Source organism: Myotis davidii, unplaced genomic scaffold (genome assembly GCF_000327345.1).
Source record: "Myotis davidii unplaced genomic scaffold, ASM32734v1 scaffold398, whole genome shotgun sequence".
Lineage (NCBI taxonomy): Eukaryota > Metazoa > Chordata > Mammalia > Chiroptera > Vespertilionidae > Myotis > Myotis davidii.
The window spans coordinates 1,587,704-1,604,639 of NW_006290024.1; positions in this window are offsets into that span (position 1 = coordinate 1,587,704).

Genomic DNA, 16,936 nt, shown 5'->3' on the forward strand with positions numbered 1-16,936 from the left:
ATCTTTCTTCTATCATTGACAGTCCCTCTAGGTTGTGGGCTGCTTGCCTGTGTTCCTGAGAAGCATCTACGGTACCAGTCTATAGAGTGTGTTTTCTTTAGTGAATTACCGGTATGTTTACCGGTAATAAACTTGCACTGTTTTATGTATATGTTTGATTACATACAGCCTTGTGACAGTTTTCCTGCATGTCATAAGCATTTGAATATAAATTAAAATGTTAAAAGTCAAATCTGATATTGTTTTACCTTTTATTTGGTGTGTGGAAGGTGTGCGGAAGAGGGGGTAGTCTTATACGGCGAGTATATAACAAACTGTATTTTGAGTGGAAATGTTAGGGGTCGTCTTATATGCCCAGTCGTCTTATACGCCGGCAAATACGGTATATAGGTTAAGTTTAAAAAATTTGGCTCTCGAAAGAAATTTCTATCGTTGTACTGCTGATATATGGCTCTGTTGACTAATGAGTTTGCCGACCACTGGCCTAGATGGTGTTGTTTAAGTTGCTAACTGGCCAAAGCTCCCTGGGGGCTCTGGGTGGGATGCCTGTGGACACGCTGTGACCGTCAGTGTGACACTGTATACATCAGGTTGCCCTGAGGACAGCATGGAACACACACTGAAATGCATACAGAAGTGACACACTTCAGGCAGTTTAAAGGAGAAAGATATGTTTTTCTCTTCATTCTTTTCTCTTAAAAAGCTGCTGTTAGCTCTAGAGGGTAAGAATAAATTAGTATGTGTAGGCACACGTCTATATGAATTGTCTAGCTGAGGCAGGGCCTTCGGCCATCACTTGGTTAAAAAATACATTTTGGTATTTGCGTGCTCTACCACCTGAGCAGTTTCAGGCGACTGTGGCATGAATGTTCTGAAGACTTGTGCCCAAGTGACAAAATTCAAATGTGTGTGTAAAAATGTGCACTTTTCCCTTGTGAAACTGGAAATTATAAGTTACAAATATTTCTGCAAAAAAGAAATACTACTTGGACAGACTACTAGGAACTGGGATTTCATGTGGGATTTGCAGGTTTGCTGTCCTGGTTTCCCCAGAGCATCCTTAGGGAAGGGGCCTTGTGAGGGTAGGGACAGAGGATAGTGAGGGAGGGGCTGGTGACGGGACTAAATAACATCAGTAATCTTTCAATGCTCATTCCTTAGAACTGGTGTTAAAATGCACATCAGACTCTCCCAGTCTCTAAGCTCTGCAGGCCAGCCCCATCTCTTTTCTGTGTCACATTGAGTGCTGAGGCCACGGGGGCCTGGGGCAGGACTCACTGTCAGTCAGTCTCCAAGAACCAACCTTTCATGGCTGCATTACTGACACGTCAGAAGAGGATCCGAGCCTGTCTGTTAAAAGAGAACGTAGGAGTATGGACTTCTTTAGGAATACAAATATTTGCGAGGTGCACTAATTACTAGTTTTAAAAGAGTTGGGGCATGTTTTCTTTTATGTAGAGAAATGCCTTATAAAGAGTCATGGAAACATCACATCAGTAGGAATATCCTACAAAGGGGAGTATTGAACACTTTTGTCATTTTGAGAGAAAATAATATACTACTACATGTGATTTTTTAAAAAATAGAAATTGTTTCCAGAGTGTCCTCACGATCTTTCATCTTCTGTACTCACAAAAGAGTTATCAAGTATTTAAATAAATTTTTTTTTATTGATTTCAGAGAGGAAGGGAGAGGGAGAGAGATAGATAGAAACATCATTGATGAGAGAGTCATTGATTGGCTGCCTCCTGCATGTCCTCCACTGGGGATTGAGCTCGCAACCTGAGCATGTGCCCTTGAGCAGAATCGAACCCAAGACTCTTCAGTTTGCAGGCCAATGCTCTATCCATTGAACCAAACCAGTTAGGGTGAGTTATCAAGTATTCAAAGCATGTTAACCATTAGCTTTATCATAAAATTCTACACCTCATCATTTATGTGGGAAATGCTTTGAAGATAATTTTCCTTTGCCACATTAAAAAAGAGCCCTATCATGCAAGATAAAGTGAACAAAGGATTGGTACTAGATGAGTCTGTATAATTTAGATTTAAAGATTTTCATCGATATACGTTTTTGAAAATCAGAACTATCTAGCTTGCTCTTGGTATGGTTAGACCATTTACATGAGCATTTTTACTCATTGATCAAGTCATTCATTTATTAAATCATGCCTTTATCAATTCAGTCAATTGATTAAATGCCTACTATGTGCTAGGCTGTTGTCAGGTCCTGTGCATTTAAAGAAATTGTGTATTCGGCGATACAGGCAGTGCTGTTAGGGATAAATCCAGAGACCATGAGAGCATTGAAAGGAACAGTAGCACCATCCCTGGGTGGGGAGCTGGACTATAGTGAAGGGAACTGAAGGAACATAGCAGCAGGGTTCTAAGCACAAGTAGGGTTTCAACAGGTGAAGGGAGAGGGTGGGGGCAGTGGGGAGAGGCAGCAAGCTGGAGGCATGTCTAAAGGAAGAGCCCTTGCTGGCAGGGGTGCAATGTGAGGGGTGTGGAGGAAGTAGGGGAGAAGTGTCTCAAAAGTTAAGAAGGGTCCAGGTCAGGGGTGGGCAAACTTTTTGACTTGAGGGCCCGAATGGGTTCTTAAAATGGACCGGAGGGCTGGAACAAAAGCATGGATGGAGTGTTTGTGTGAACTAATATAAATTCAATGTAAACATCATTACATAAAAGGGTACGTTTTTTTTTTTCAATAGTTTTATTCATTTCAAACGGGCCGGATTTGGCCCGCGGGCTGTAGTTTGCCCACGGCTGGTCCAGTTTCTGAAGGGCTTTCCATGTTTAACTGTGGATTTTATCTTTAAACTAGAGGCCTGGTGCACGAAATTTGTGCACTCAGGGGGGGTTCCCCCTCCTGGCCTGTGCCTTCTCACAGTGTGGGAGCCCTGCAATTGATCACCCCAAAGAGGTAGGCCCTGCCCAGCCATCTGGGGCTCCTCAATGGATTGTCCCAAAGAGGTAGACCAGAGCCGCGGGACCCGTCTCCATGCCGTGCACCCAGTGTCAAGCCCCCAGTGTCAGCCCCCGCCCACCCGCGCGTGCCCACTGCACACACAGCCTCCCGGTAATCGCTCATTACTGCGTGAGGGCGTCATGACATGAGGGCATGATGACCACGTAGGTTTTTATTATATAAGATAACGGGTTCAAAGCAGCACAGCAAATGTGGTCAGATTTGCTTTACAACGGCAATTCTAAATGTGGAATGAAAAATAATTTGAAATATGATGAAAATGTGACAGCAAAACTCGTTAGGAGACTATTAATACAATCCAGAGAAGAGATACCAGTGGGATTAACTAAGGTGTTGGCACTGGAGATGGACGGAGGAGAATGCAGTAGATGGTTTAGGTAGAATTGACGGGCTTGGAATGGATGGAGTGGAGGAGGAGAAGGGGAGTGGGGAGGCCAATATGGCAGATTGTGGTTCTAGTCACAGAAGAGAAGGGAGCATAGGGAGGTAGAAGAAGGGAGAGAAGACAGGGAATTCTGTTGTAGACATACTTGTTGCCATTGGAAGTCAAGATGTTCACCAGGCAGCTGAGTGTGTAGCTCTCAAGTGGGCTGGAATAAAGCCACCACAATGAATGAGATTGCTGCTGGGGAGTGCTCAGCCTACCAGAACCCAGAACAGAAGGACATCTTCAAGGAACAGTCAGCAGAAGAGAAGCCTATAGCCCAAAGAATATGCTGAATGACACCATGAGGATGTAATCAATGAAACTCAGAAAAGGGAAAATTCTGCAGACCTTAAGCTTATACAAGAATTAAGAGGCGTAAAAATAAAATGTGAAGTGTGGATCTCATTTATATGCACTGACTATAAAAACAATTATGAGTAATTGGGGAGATTTAAACACTTCCGGGATATTTAATGTGGGGGGGGGAGGAGTTTACTGTTAATTTTTTCAGTATGATAGAACTAGTGCAGTTATTTTTTATAGTTTTTTTGTTCTATTTTTTTTTATTGTGGTAAAATAAACATAACAGAATTTACCACCTCAATCATTTTTAGTGTATACTTCAGTGGCATTAAATACATTCATATGTTGGGCCACCATCACCATCATTCATCTTCATAGCTCTTTCATCTTGTAAAACTGAAACTATGAACATTAAACACTAACTTCCTATTTCCTCATTCCCCCAGCCACTGGCAGCCACCATACTTCTCACTGTCTCTAAGGCTTTGACTTGTGAAAATATCTCATGAAGGGAAATCATACAGTATTTGTCTTTTCATGACTTTCTTGTGATTTCACTTAGCATAATGTGGCTATGTTTTATAAAAAAAATTAGAGATACATATAGGAATATTGACAGATAAAGTAATGTGATATCTTGCATTTAATGTAAAATAATCTGGAGGAATAGAGAGTGGAGGAATGATTAAGGTATAGATGAAACAAAAATGGTAAGGAGTTGATCATTGTTAAACCTGGATGATGGGTATATGGGGACTCACTGAACCATTCTCTCTACAATAGGTCCTCGGGTTACATCGGAGATCCGTTCTTATGGTGTGATGTAATGCGATTTTTGCCGTAAGTCGGAACCCACTTACGTAAGCATCTATGTCACTCACAGAGAGCACATACACAGCAGTAATGAAGTGAAGCAGTAAAAAAAAAATTAAAAGAAAGATAAGAATTCCTGACCTTTACTTGTGGTAAATAAATAATATAAAACATAAAGCACATATGTACATATGTCGAAATGACGGAACTTTTTTTTTTTAATAAATAAATGGGAGATGGCGACGTAACCACAAAACGACATACTTCGGGTCCAATGTAACCCAAGGATTGTCTGTATTTTCGTGTTTATGACTTTCCATAATAAAAGTTAAAAATAGTGTTTCCCTGTCTTCGTGGCCAAATTCATGCAATGTAACTTATTTTTTTTTTTTTTACCAATAAAATCTGGTGTGGAAACTCATTCTACAAAGTATAGGTTGAAGAACGGTTCTTCTTGTATGCATAAGGGTGGGATCCCTGCCTCTTGGCTTCCCCAAACTCTGGTTCTCTCAAAGAATGTTGCTGGTAAGTAGACATATATGTGGGAAGTGGTAATGAGGAAAGCATTGCCAGGGATATACTTTAACTTTCTCTTCACCCCCACTGATCTCCCTCAAGAGACAGTGAGCACATAGCCCGGTATTGGACATTTTTTCATATTAACCATCAAGTAAAGTCAAGGGAGTTCCAAGGATTTCTTCATAGTAATTGACATTATGTTCTAAAGGTGATAATCATTTTGCCACCACCATTTTCACTGGAGAAAAATATATTGCATTTCTGTCATGCAGACAATAATTTGAGCATGTTTCACTTTAAAATTTGGCCTTAGATAGCTAATTTCAGTGTCCAGAAAAAATAACCATCTATATATACAAAAGCCTAAGTGACTGAACGACTGGTTGACCGGTGGACCGGTGGACCAGTTGCTATGACGTGCACTGACCACCAGGGGGCAGACACTAAACATAGGAGCTGCCCCCTGGTGGTCAGTGCCCTCCCACAGCGGGAGCGCTGCTTGGCTGACTGACCCTCTGGAGGCCCACCAGCTCAGTGGCAGCCACTCACTCCCACAGTAGACCTGCAAGTCCAATCTCCAGAGAACAGGCCAAGCACCAATGAACCAGTGTCGCAGGCAGGTTGGCCTCAGGCACCGTGGCTGCTTCCCCTCCCTAGATACTCCACAAGGACGAAACAATATAAAAGTGGCCCCCAGGTGGCTCCTGACAACTGGCCCAAGGGCCACCACCCGCCTGGAGGGCTGATCGCATACAGGCTCCCTCCCCATCACCACTCTCCCTTGGGCAGGCGCCAGATGCAAGGCTCATGGCTGGTGACGGCAGCACGGGCCTCTCCAAATCGGGACTGACTGGGCGGGATCTGCGGTAGGTGCAGCGGGGCCAGGATGAGCAGGTGCAGCAGGCAGGAGGGGCAGGCAGTATTGGACTGTGGGTTTTGGCCCAATCCCTGCAGGCCACCCCAAGAGACCCCACCCATGCACAAATTCGTGCACTGGGCCTCTAGTGTACTATAAATCTACACAGAATGTTTCTCTATCCTGTACACTATATACCATAACATCTTATAAAACCATGATGCATTCATCAAAGCTCAGATATTAACATGGCACAATGCTATTAACTGAACTATACATTTTATTTGGATTTTCTCAGTCTTTCCACTAATGTCTTTTTTTTTTTTTTAATCTAGGGTTCAATTCAGGACACCACACTGCATCTAGTTTTCACATCTTCTCAGTATCCTCTAGTATGTGACAGTTTCTCCATCTTCTCTTGACTTTCCTGAGCTTGACACTGAAATGTACACATTTAAAAATCAGTGCATCATACCCTCCCCCAGGGTTGAAGTAGACCATGGGAAGTGGGGTGCAGATAGTCCTTACAGCAGTACTTAGCCTGATGAAGTTTTAAAAACTTGTTCTCGAAGCTTCTTTCATCCTCCACCTGCTTCCCTTCTTCTTTCCAATCCAATTAAGGTCTTCCATTTAGGATTCAGCCGAAATGACAATCCTCTACTAATGAAGAGTTTCTGTTTATAGGCCACGTTGGTACTTGCTAGCTTTTGAAAAGGAAAACACAACACACAGTCATAGTAAAGGGCTTTCAGATGGTTCTATGGGGAAGACCATTATTTGGCCATTCTGCATCTAGCAGCCCACTAACTCTACCACAGCCAATCATGGGGCTGGGGCTTGAGATACTTATTTAAAAAAATCATCTTTATTGCTGAAATTATTACAGATGTCCCCTTTGTTTATCTATGGTTTTTTCCCCCCCATTGACCCCCTCTACCCCATACCCACCCCTCCAGGGCCTTCACCACTCTATTGTCTGGGTTATGCATATAAGTTCCCCAGTTAATCACTCCCCTTCCACCCCTACCTTTAAGATACTTCTTTTAATGCCAACCACCCCCTTTTATTTGAAAAAAACAAACAACACACTGCAACAAAACACAAAACAAAGCTGACTTAGCTAGTGGGAGCTGCTGTTTTATTGGTGCAGTTGCTTTATGGTCTAAAATGGGGTTTTAATAAATGTATGCTACGGAAGACACATTCAGAGCCCAGTGTTTTATATCTGGGCTGCTGCCTTCCTGCCAAGGCGTAGCACTCTCCATCTTCCTCACAGTCCCCACGAAGCAGAATGCACACTTGTCACTGCTCAGAATCCTGCTCGCCTCGGGCACCCTCTCCACACATAACAAATGCATCACCCAAGTGTGAGCAGGTCTATTTGCTCTCCACCGTCTCAGTGGTAGCTTTATTTTTATCAGTAAATTTAAAGGTAAACTAGCAGATCAGAAATTACTGTACTCAACTACAGTGAAGACTCATTAATCTGGGCTCACTAATTCCAAGTCTATAATGATTATTCATGAATGGTAAAACGCTTTAAGTAAAAAAAAAAAGACATTATGTCTTTTTCAGTTTGCTCGAGGGTAAAGTAAATCTATTCTGATGTCAGTTGCTATTTCAAAAGAAGGATTGATCTTATGAAATCAGTGAGTTATATAATATGCTTTAGGATTTAAAGGCTTTTCTGTGGTAAGGAATTTTGAGATTTGATATGTCACAGTGTGACGGTACACTTTATGACTTGGTTGATCATAGGTACCATTCTTGACCATAATGGAGTCATTTCTTTCAGACTGGCATATGATTTAAATTTTTACTGTCAAACTGAACTTTCTCCCCGTTTCTATTGAATTTAAGGATCATGCATCTTCTGTGTTTCGTGTCCCTAACCCACTCTCTCAGTTGCTGCTTCACGACGGGGCTCGTGAATATGCCTTACACGTAGGAAATGCTTCGTACAATTTTCCGTAAATATTGTCAGACGTGATTATCCTGAACATGTGGATTGAAGCCAGCTGAAAGCAGCCAGATGTGCTCTTGTTAGTTTCTTATCTACCCAGGTGCTTAAACCTCTCGTTAAATTGTTGGCTTTACAGTTGTCAGCGTCAGTGCAGTATCAGGATGATTGGACTGCAAGTAACAAATAACCAAATGAAAAGGGCCTGAACAGCGAAGAAGATGTGTTATCTCATATTTCAAGATGTTTGAGGGCTGAGTGGTTAAAAGGTTGATTGACTTAGAACGTCGACTGTGACACCCAGGACCCATTTTCACCATGGCAGCCGCAGACCCTCATCCTTCAGGTTTGCAAGCTGGTGCAGCTGTTGCCCCGGAGGTATTTTGGCACAGCTGTGCTCTAAGACCAGAGGGGGGCCTCCTTTCTTCTCTGACTTCCCAGAAGCTCCACAGAGATCCTCCTTCATAGCACATTCCCATTCCTCTCTGCTCACTGCAAGAAGAATGGATTCCCCCTGCGTGCAGACCCATGAAGACCCCCCTCGGGCCATAAGGGGCTGGGTCTCTGGAAACATTTGGCTGCTCCAACACAAGCAAAGCTGGTTCTCCCTCGAGAAAGAGGTGGGTGATAACTGCTGGGGAAGACAACAGTGTCTGCTGCAAGCACACAACTTCCTGGGGAAAAGCATAGGTACCATGTAATTCTTTGCTTTCTGTTGTTTGCCTGGGTCCTCTCCAGTAGGGGAGTGTGGCCCATGTCCTCCTGGTGGCTTTCCTCCTTGGTAACCTAACTCAGGTTTCGTTCAGATACCGGGGTAACCTGCTGAAAGGAGATGGTCCCAGCCCTCGGTGAGGAAGCGGTGATGAGCCTATCAGTGATGTAATCTCAGTTCCATGACCAGCGAATGGTTTAGGAATGTCCATGTGACCCAGTTCTGGTCACTGAGATGGAAGACACGTTCTCTTGGGGGGTTTCTGGGAAATATTTTTCTACCCCATCCAATGGGAGATGAGCAAGGGGTCTGCTCCCGACTTGCTCTTGGCCTTGGAGCTTGGTTGTGTGAAGACGCGACGCTCAGGGTTGCTGCAATCACCTCACGACCTTCAGTGGAAACATGCCTAACACACAGGATGGCAGAGCGGAAGAGAAAGCGCCTGCGTCCTGTGAATGTCATTGAGCAATTAATTGCCTCAACCCTGGGACTGCTTACCTCCAGCCTTCTCCCCGGGGGGATAGCAGCAAACCCACGTTAAAAGATGGAGATGGCTATTTTTAGATGGCTCTGCTACTTGCTGCTGAAACCATCCTGACAGGTAATCTTCTTTCTAGGAATATAACCTCAAAGCCGTTTATTGTGACATATCTGCATAAATAAGTGCAAGAGTGGTTTTCTTTTTTTCTTTTTAAATAATAGCTGAAGTCTGCCTCAGGCGAAAAGAAACAGAGAACACATATGTATACATAATTGAGACTCAATAAATATTCATTTAAAAATGAATAAATGTTCTACAGGTTACTATAATAATTTTCTCAGGGAACGTATTATTTTTGGACACTTATATCAACTAACAGTATTTCGTTGGCACGACTAGGAGCTCTGTGCTTGTATCCTCACTAGAAACTGCATTTCTGCACATTTTTCTGCTGCTTTGGGACCTTGGATGTTCCTGGAAAGAATTAGTTTTAGCGCTCTGCCTTTTTCTTCTTCAACTGTTAGCTGGCAACTTGCTGTCGCTAGCAGTTAGCTAGCTGTAGGCATCTATCTGAAAATGTTTTTACAGCGTCTTCCCACAGTCATTCAATATTGCACAGACTATGTTTCTTTTTATTCAAAAAGCCTTTTAATATATAAACTATTTGAAATACACAGTGAAGTCCAAACATTTATATGACAAATGCTGATGTACCCTCAGCCACATACTCACATTCAACTCAGGCTGAACATATGCTAGCATGTAGCCACATTTCCTTAAAGAAAAAGCTATAAATTTCTCTCCATCTCTTCCCCGCTTTTCCCAGAGGTAACCGTTGTCTTGATGATGACAGTAATGATCACGATGATGACGATGATAACGATGGTAATAAAAACAGCATATCCACTGTATGCGGGCCATTATTCTGAGCTCTTTATATACATCAGCTCCTTTAATGCCCACAGTAGATGTTGTCCCGTTTCATAAAGGAGGGGCTGAGGAAAGACTAGTTAAATAAATTGTCCAAGGCGACACAGCTGGCAGTCAGAGGAGCCAGGAGTCCAAGTTTGCCTGTACCCACATTGCTGTGTATCATGACATACTTTTTCTCAATATATATGCACCAATAATAAATATACATAGGGGTTATTTGTATCTTTTTTAAACATATTATTTGATAACATTTGTGTTTACCCCTAGTTTTTTCTGATTCCGGTCCCTGTTGCAACAGACAGCCTAGCACATGTTTCCCGGGCAGGTGCGGCTCTGGCAAGCTCCGAGGAGCTCAATCTCTGGTTGGTAGATTATGCACATTATTGGCCTTTGTTTTCGTTATTCCAAAATTCTCCTTCAAAGTAGGTGTACCCGTTTCCAGCCATGCTGGCAACTGTATACAACTATTCATTTCCCAGTAGCTCCACCCATTCTTGGTGTTATTGGATATAGTATTGGATATCAATGATTGATTTTTGTCAGTTGCTAGATATGGGGTGGTGTTCAATTGTTCTACTTTGCATTTTTCTTTGATTACTAGAGAGGTGGAAACATCTTTTTATATGTTTATTTGTGCTTTCTTTTCTTTTGGATTAATGATCTTGCCTGGTTTCTAAGGAATTCTAATATATTACGATTATATAAAGCCAGTTATATGGTTTGTAAATGCCTTCCCATGGTAGATATTGACTTTCTTGTTGGTGTCTCCTGATCCACAGAAGTTCTGAGTGCCATACAGCTATTTTCTCAATATGGTTTACGCTTTTGGCATTATAAATAATATGCCAGTACTTAGACATTATCAAGATATTTTCCTATATTTTCTTTTTAAAATTTTCTTTTCACATTTAAGTGATTGTGTGTATGATATGAGGTAGATATCCAATTTTACCTGTTTTTATGTGAATAGCAGGACCTGTCTTTTTCTATAGGAGGGTATCCCAGCATCATTTATTGAATGCTCTTACTCTGTGCCCAGCGATTTGCAATGCTATCTCTGTCATATTGCAAATTTCCATATCTAAGTGCTTCTATTTCTAAGCGCTCCATCCCTGTGGCAGTATCGCACTGTTTAAATTACTGTGGCTTTCTAACGAGTGCCAATATTCAAAAGGATGAAGCCCCCCACCCCTGTTTTTTCCCTCCTCTTCCTTCTGAAGCCTCGTCCCTGCCTCCTTTTCTTTTGCATTTTTTAAGCTTATTTTTGTCAAGTTCTTTGAAAAACACTACTGGGATTTCTATTGAGATCATATTTAATTTATAAGTAAATTGGGGAAAATTGCAATCTTTAAAATATTGCACCTGCCCACCCATGAATATAGTGAATCCTTGTTTCTTCCCCCTTCAATAAGGTTTTGTTGCTTTCTCCATAAAAAGTTTACACACCATTTGTCAGATTTATTTCTGGGCACCTTAAAAGCTTTTGCTGCTGTGGTTAATGATGTCCTTGAACAAAACTATTGATTTTTGTATATTGATTTCTAGCAAACTTGCTGAACTTTCTTATAAGCACTAATATTTATTTGTAGATTCTCTTGGATATTCTATCTAAGCATATATTTTATGTATAATTACATTACTCTCTTTTCCCCATCTTTAATTTTTGAGTGTGTCTATTGTGCTTTTAAAAATTGAGATATAATTCCCACATAATAAAATTCACAGGTTATAATTATTTAGTTCAATTAGATCTGACAACTGTATACACTTGTGTACATTAACACCTTGAGTAAGATACAGAACACTTTCATCTCTCCAAAAGGTTCCCTCCTGCTTCCCTACAGTCAGTTCCTACCTCCAAACCCTAGACAAAGAGCTCTCTGCTTTCTGTGGCTATCAGTTAGTGTTTCCTATTCTTGAACTTCATGCAAATAGAGACCTACAGTATTTTTTACTTTGGGACGCTGTTTTTGCCTAGTACAGTGTCATTTTAAGATTCATTTATGTTGTGGTCTGTATTAGTACTCCATTCTTGTGTGACTGAATAGTATTCATCGGTTTGTTTATCCATTCTCCTGTTGACACATATGTGGGCTAATTTGAATTTTTGACTATTATGAATAAGGCTGCTATCAACATTTCAATCTTTCAACTGTTTCTTTTTATTTCCTCATTATGCTGACAAGGACCTATAGTAAAACAATGAGAGTAGAATGATGAGGGTGTCCTTATGTTTTTAACATTGTTCATTTTAATATTTGCAATGCTTTTTAAAAATATATATTTTTATTGATTTCAGAGAGGATAGGAGAGGAAGAGAGATTAGAAACATCAGTGGTGAGAGAGAATCACTGATCTGCTGCCTCCTGTATGCCCCCTGTGGGGACCAAGCCTGCAACCCAGGAATGTGCCTTGACCTGGAATCCAACTGTGACCTCCTGGTTCATGGGTCGATGCTCACCCACTGAGCCACACCAGCTGGGTTGAAAAAATACTTTATTAAGTTAACAGAGTTCCATTGATTCCCAGTTTGCTTAACAGGATTTATTTTGGGGAAGGTATATTTGTTTAATCAAGATTGATCATTGAATTGTATTAAGTGCCTTTTCTGCATCTATTGAAATAAATTTTCTCATTTAATATGTTAATGTAATGATTATATTCATTGATCTAAGCCATTTTTACATTCTTGGATCGTGATTAGCAATGAGTTAAGAAATTACATGGCCAGATTTAAAAAATAATGTAGTATTTAATACATGTGTCTCTTTGTTCATGTATGAAAGTGGCCTACAGTTTTTCTTTCCAGTTTTGTTGCAAGGTTTTATGGCCTCGTAAAATGAGCTGACTAGCTTTCGTCCTTTTTCTCTTTCTAAAGCAATTTCTTGAAGGCAGAACTTACCTGTAAAACCAGCGAGGCTTGGCCATCGTGTTTGTGTGTGTATGGAGGGAGGGCAGCAGTAGGGGGCCCAGAGGTCCGGTAATTTCACTGACAGTAATATGTATGCTCACATTTTATATTTCTTCCTAAGCCAGTTTTATTGTTACATTTTTCCAAAAAATTGCTCTTTTAATCTGTTTTCAAATTATCCGCATTGTTCATAAGTTTTCCCTTTATTTTCCTAGTGCATCTCAATGTTCTTTCTATTCAGAGTGTTGTTTATTTTTAATTTCTCTTCTTTTGATATGTTAGCCAGATGTTTGCCTATTTCATTTGCTTCTAAAAGAGCCATTTTTCCCCATGTGAACCTTCTTGGCTGTGTCTGTGCCTGTAATGTTATTATCTGCTGCTCTTATCTTTATTATTTCCTTCCTTCTAATTCATTTGCTATGCTCTTCTTTGTTAACCTTTGGTTTAGATACTAACTACCATCATTTTCAACCTTTCTGGTTTTAAAGGTACACTTCAATTGTTTTCAGTGGTGTGCCGGAGCCAACGATAGCCACGTCCTACTGGCTTGTGAGAGCTGATTTTGTCTATTTCTTGCCAATTCCACATTTTATGTTGGTAGCTTGAAATGGACCTGGTGGGATATTTACGCTATGGACCCTGGCAAATGCCCTCACACACACATACACATTCACATCCCCACAGAGAGCCTGATGAAAAACTGACCAACACGCTGCCCGTTGTCTTCCAGATTTGGTGTTTGTATTATGATTTGGTTCTAAAACTTTTATTTGTTCTTTAATCTTTGATTGCTTAGAAATATTATTTTTAAATTCCCAAGCATATTAAATCATTTTTGTTGTTTCTGATTTTATTGTGACGTAGTCTGTAGAATATCAATTCTTTGGCATTTGTTTGGACTTGGTTGGTGGCATACTATATGGTCAATTTATTTAAGAGTTCATGTACACTTGAAAATGTGCATTCTTTAGTTCTCAGTGTTCTACACATGTCCCTTTGTTCAACTTGTTAATCATGTTACCCAAATTGTCTCCATCAATACAAATTTTTTTTTCTGTTTAATCTGTCAATTTTAAGGAAGAAATATTATAATCTACTATGTTGATTTGTAAATTTATGTTTATTTTCCATGAATTATTGATTTATATATTTTGAGGCTAAATTGTTAGGTATATATACAATTATTACATCTTTCTGATAAATTTTTCCTTCCATTAATATATAGTGTCCTCTTTATCCTTAAGTGTCCTTTATTATTTTAATAAGTGTCTTATTATTTTATCTAATACTTATGTCAACACCGTGGCTTTTTTAAAGTTAATATTTACCTGGTATATATCTTTCAATCCTTTATAATTCACTTTTTCAATATATTTTAGATATGTTTCTTCAAAACAGCATAAAGCTAAGTTTCTTTTCTATGTTTTTTATATTTTAATTAATAAGACAACCCCTTTACATTTATTGTGGTGGATCAGGTTTTTTACACTCACTCTCTTTAACTTTGCACCTTCTCCTGGCTTGATGATGAGTTTTCTATTTGTTTATATGAAATATTCTATACATGCAGATAAGAATAGAGATGAGTATAGGTAAAATGAACTCCATGAACCTAGTACCCAGGTAGATAGAATTGTGACACCCCACCACATTTGTTTCAAAACTTTGTTTTTTGGTGGGAATATTACTTTATTCCCATATTTTTTATCTTCTTGTTGGAAATTACAAGTTTGGTTCCTATTTCTCACAGTGGCAGCCAGCAGCTTGTTAACCTGCATCCATGTCTGGGAGGACCTCCGAGTGCTGTGATTCCAACCTCTCTCGCCCGTTCAACTTGCATAGTATTGTTGTCCAGTAGTTCATTTTTGAATAATATCCTCCGCATTATTCATTGTTTCTATTGTTGGTAGTTTAAGCCAATGCTTATTTAGCTTTACCTATAGGTTTACCAACTGCATTGTTTGCCCAATTGTGAGCATATTATCTTTGCTTTTCCAGGGGCAAACCTTAATAGCCACTTTCTGACAATGTCTTTACTCCACCCTGACTCTTCCATTATAATTTAGCTGATAATAGAATTCTAAGTTGCCAGTTATTTTCCCTCAAGACTTTGAGGGTATTATTCCATGCCTTCCAGCTTCTAATATTTCTGTCAGAAATTCTGTTGCCATTTATGGTGCTTCTCTATTATGGATAATTTATTTTTTTCTTTCTGGATATTTTGGTTTCCTTAGATTTTATATAATTTCACTTCAATGAATCCAAGGTGAATTTATTTGTATATATTATGCTTAGACTCACTGTGCTTCTTTAATCTGAAGAGTCATTTTTAAAATCAAGTTTGGATAAGTCTCAACTATTACCATTAAGAACACTGTTTCTTCTCCATTATCTTTATTGTCTCTTTCTGGAATTCCTATTAGATACATGTTGGATATTTTCAATCTATATTCCATGTCTTTTAACTTCTCTTTTACATTTCCTGTCTTCTGATATCTTTTAATCTGGGTTCTGGGTAATATAGCCAGGTTTGGTTTCCAGTTCATTAATTCTCTTTCCTTGCTATTATTTCTGTGTTATTTAATACTTCTCTTTATTCATGTCACATCATATTCTCTTTCAGATTATTTTAAAATTATTTTATTTTAAATTATACAAAATAATTATAGTTTTAATGAAATTTCTGTTGACTTTCATTCCCAATGAAAAATTTCCTTGTGTATGTTTACAATTTGGGATGATAAGAGGGACTTTTTTCCCTTTGGGAATCTGGAAAGTCTGAATTGTCAAGAAATCCCTCCAGTGCATTTTTGTTTGCTTCTTCTGAACACCCTTGGAGCCAACAGCAGCCCAAGAGAGATTTTTTTTTTAATCCTCACACAAGGATTTTTTTCCCCATTGATTTTCGAGACAGTAGAAGGGAGGGGGAAAGGGGAGGGGAGAGAGAGAGAGAGAGAGAGAGAGAGAGAGAGAGAGAGAGAGAGAGAGAGAGAGAGAAACAAGGATGTGAGAGACACACATTGATTAGTTGCCTCCACACGTGCCCTGACCAGGGCCTGGGATCAACCCTGGAACTAAGGTACATGCCCTTGACTAGAATTGAAAACAAGACCCTTCAGTCTATGGGCTAACACTCTAACCACTGAGCAAAACCAAGAGCAGTTTTACATTTTTTTCAGCTCAAGGATTTCTCACACCATGAATGTCGTGTAGACCAAATTCTTGACAAACAGGTCTAGGATCTGGAGATTTCATGGGAGAATTATTTATTGATTTAGTTCTCTCATTTCCCTGTTAGAGTTAGTGCTGAGACAAATTCCATATTATCTCTCTGGAGGGGTGGGCAGAGGTTATTAGTCCTGGTTAGTAATTCATCAAGGGTCAAATTCCTAGCTAAATGGATTAGGTAACTCCCTCAATGGGTAACGCATCAGCTCATATACCTACCTAGGTGTCCCTCAGCTGTCTCCTGGCTTCCAACATGGGAGTTTTCCCTTTCTTCTCTTGACCACAGCCATACATTTTTTATTAAGATAAAATATTCATAACATATAATTTAGCATTTAAACCATTTTAATCATAAGTGGCATAAGTTCATACACAATGCTGTGCAGCTATTAATACTTTCCATCTCCAGAACTTTCTCCATCTTCACAAAAGGAAACTCCTATCCATTAAATACTAACTCCTCCTTTTCCTCCTCCCTTCCTCTTTCCCACCACCCCCAGAGCCCAGAACCACCATTCTACTTCCTGTCCCTATGAGCCTGCCTCCTTTAGGAACCTCACAGAAGAAGAATCATACAGTATTTGTCCGTTGTACCCTGATTATTTCACTTAGCATGATGTCCTCAAGGTTCATCTATGTTGCAGCATGTGTCAGAATTCTCTTCCTTTATCAGGTTGAATAATAATCCAGTATATGTATATACCATGTTTTGTCTATCCATTCATCCATTGACAGACACTCGGGCTGTTGCCACTTTTTGGCTATTATTGTGAATAATGCTGGTATGAACATGGGTGTACAAAT